Consider the following 3,971-nt stretch of genomic DNA (forward strand, 5'->3'; position numbering starts at 1 on the left):
AATCTTGAGATCACCAGGCTCGCACGCTACCACTCGGCTATCGAACCGGTTGATATGAGAGGAAACAGAATGCATACATTCTTAAGAAGCGTTTATGGGTTGATGATTATGTTTTGCCATAGTGAATTTGAAAACATTTTTGTGCTTGTCATAACCGCAAGCCGTCTTTCTTCCCAAAAATCTTCCATGATTCATTTGGGAAAATTTTTCAAGGATTTTTAGAAATTCATCCCATTCTACAAATTCCACAAAGAATTCTTTCAAAACATCTTAAATGATTCACTTCTGAAATTCCTCCATTTTTTCAAAAAAAATATTCATGCATAGCAGAAATGTCTCCAGAGATTTTTTCAAAAATTCGTTCATTCCGGAGTTTTTCAGAAAATGTTTCAAAAGTTCGTGCTGGAGTTACTTTGGAAATTCTTCCAAGAATATCTCTAGAAATTGTACTTGGGAGTTTTACAAAGAGTTGCGTAAGAAAAATGTGTATGAGTTTCTGCAAAAAATCCTCCAGGGATTTCTTGAGAAAATCCTTCAGAGATTTTCCCTATTTTTCGGAACCTTTCTAGATTTTTTTTTTTGAAAAATCCTTTGGATAGTCCTTTAACCCTCCTTTGGCATTAGGGTAATTTTTCACCCAAAACATACACTACGCCAGCGAGCTTAGCTTAAGGTTATGCCACAGACAAACAGACATACATATTACTTAAAGGAAAATTGCTTCAAAAACATCGTTTGGCATCTCACTAGCACCCTCTATAATGCTCAATCCGAAGCATTCATATGCAGGTGTTGTTTCCCTCGGCTCGATGTAACAATTTAGCAGGTGACGACTCCCCCGTGGCGTCATTCATTCATAAAACATGAATGAAGGTTAATGATTGAGTCATTTTATGTAAACATTGATCGGCGTCGCGTTCATTTCTCTGCAAAATTGAGGCACAGCAGCGCCAGCATGACACATGCAAGCACAGTCCGAATCACACTATATTTTCGAAATGACCGTTAAATCGTGCGATGATTCCGATTTGAGTAGTATGTCTGTTGTCTGTGGTTATGCATTCTCTTAAATGATCTTCCAAGAATTTATTCCAAAACTTTCTCCGCGGTTTGCTTTAGAAGTGGCTCCAGTGATTTTTTTTTTTAAATCTGCTAGAATGTCTTCCTGTGATTTCTTTCGAAAATCCTCTAGGGACTCTTTAAAGAAAAATGTAAGATCCATTCGGGAATTTTCTGCAGCGATTCCTGTAGAAACTGCCCTAGGGGTTTCTTCACAAATTTTTCAAAAGATTCTTTCAGAAAATCTTCCAAGGCTCCCATTATAAGTTCAACTAATAATTTCTTCAGAAATATCTCCAAATTTTTCTCCATAGATTTCTTTACAAATTTCTGCAAAAATCCGCAAAAATCTTTATTCATTTAATTTCAACTAACTTCGTATGAGTCTTATACCTTTTTATACCTTATTCTAATGCCGTTTTTCTTTATTATCCAGTTCCAACCTGGGTTGGAACTGGATCAGATCACAGTTTCAACCCCAACCCGACTTCGGTTTCGCTTGTACTAAACTTTGTTTGACGTTGTTTGTTTACACATTTTCCGCCAATCCAGTTCCAACCCAGGTTAAAAAAGAAAAACGGCATAAATATATACCACATTTCAATACAAACTATATGACATTTTATCACACAACAATCAACATATTTCTGACAGCAGCGATAAATACACGATTTCCTGAGGGGATTCTTGAAGAAATTCTTCCAGGGACTCTTTTGGAAACTCCTCGTAGATTTACTTTTCTGAGTGCGTTCCTTGTGTGCGTTTTGTTTCTTCTTACATCAACCGGTTCGATACCCGAGTGGTAGCGTGCTAGCCTGGTGATGTCAAGGTTCTTGGTTCGAATCCGAATGCCAACAGAAATTTTTTTTAATTGAAAATCGGGTCCATTGTAAAATTGAAAACATAATTCTGTTGAATTGAAACGAAACTCAGTCTGCACAAATTTAGTGGCGTTGTGTATTTAAATTGATCCTAAGAATAGTGATTTTCACCGCAAGCCGCCGTTCAGTGTATATCAGGGGGCCAGCAAAAGCCAGAATCCCCGTAGCTCACAACAAAAACACGTTCAAAATGGTTTGTGCTGAAAATTGATGCATTACACAATTTCTTACTGATTTATTTGCTATCTCCGCGTTGTCGTGTAATTTCGAACGATTGCACGCCAAAATTTTGGTAACCTTTTGCTAGTTTTACACGTTTTACTTAAGTAATAACTTATGGTAATGACTAATTCGCAAATGTCGTGCACATCCCAGATCTGTCAGAGTGCCCAAAAGTGTCAATTTCCCAAACATGTCAAATTCATGCACGCTTAAACTGCTTCACTCATCGCATGAGTAACAGTTACTCACTGTGGAGCATCGCTGCAAATCCGGGAGAATGCGTGAAAATTATGTGTACGGCTTACTCACGCCGTGAGCTGATGGCCAGTTACACATTTTTGAGCTCTTGGCTTGTGTTGACAAACGCTCCAAAATCGAGCGTTTGTTAATTTTTTCAACAAAAAAAATAAAAAGAAAAGTTTTCGTTGTGATGATTGCAAGGATGATCTCTAAAAGTAAGTAATACATTAATAATCAATTGAAATAAGTTGTTAAATTAAGTTTTTATTTCATTTAGGCAATAAACTGCATCGCTGGAACATTCAGACAATGAATTGATCCAGTCATCGATACACAATACCGGATGCGGAACCGCGGAACCGCCACGAATTTGACGACTTATGATGCGTCAACAGAATTTATATTAATTTTTATAATACTAATAAACTTTTAATTAACAGAAACTACTGTTTTTTATTCGAAAACCTTCAAAAAATAACTAATTTAGTCAAATGAGTAACTATCACACATTTTCAGAGCAAACGAAGCATACGCATTTATGTGTAACAGTTACTCATTCTTCCGGAATGGTGACGAAACGCTTCAATGTGTGAAGCTTACTCATGCTGCTTTGGCTCTCAAGCACTTGCTCAAAAATGAGTAAGGCCCCCTTTGCTCACTTTAGGAGTGCCATGGGATGAATATAAATTTGAGTAGATCCTGCTCATTAATGAGTGGACCGACTTCTGCGTGTGTGGACTACGGCACATCTATTCGTGGTTGACGTCCGCGCTACCCCGCTGGTGTATATGATTTCTGTGAATGAGCCATTTTACGAAGTGACAACAATGTTGATGATTTTATTGATTTTCACAGGTTATTGGACGCTACCTCCTGTCAAAGTTCATTCATAAAATTGGTTCGTAAAATGGACTATAGAGCTTGCTGACGTTTACCTCTCTCTCTCAAGCATGCAGGCGGGATAGGATTTGTTGTCATCGGGAAACCTTTCCTATAGAGCTTGCTGACGTTTATTCACCTTTCTCTTTCAAACATGTAGGCGGAATAGGATTTGTTGTCATCAGGAAAGGTTTCCCGATGAAAACAAATCCTATCCCGCCTGCAAGCTTGAAAGAGAGAGGTGAATAAACGTCAGCAAGCTCTATTCCGCCTGCATGTTTGAAAGAGAAAGGTGAAAAAACGTCAGCAAGCTCTATTATGAAGTTTCCTCCCAAGTTCAATTTCTCCGCTTTAATTTTTAAATGGTCACCCTATCTACTGAAACTGCACAAAATCTCTCGCTCTCATTTCGTTCCGTGCATCTGCTATCTTGCCGTTCACACGTGACTGATAAATTTTCTTGCTTCGTAATTTTCAACCAATCGGCAGTCGGCTTCTATCTGCGACGAACATTTTGCCCGACGGATCATGTGACTACATTCGTGTAAAATCCACCCACACTGTCCAACGGCAGTCTATCCGTACACGACTAGACGACTACAATACTACAGAAACCGTTTACTACGATTACGGTTTGAAGCTGCTGAAGTCCAGCGCGGTTCGTCGTCGTGTAGCGCATTCGCATTCGTC

This window comes from Aedes albopictus, chromosome 3 (assembly GCF_035046485.1).
Source record: "Aedes albopictus strain Foshan chromosome 3, AalbF5, whole genome shotgun sequence".
Classification (NCBI taxonomy): Eukaryota; Metazoa; Arthropoda; class Insecta; order Diptera; family Culicidae; genus Aedes; species Aedes albopictus.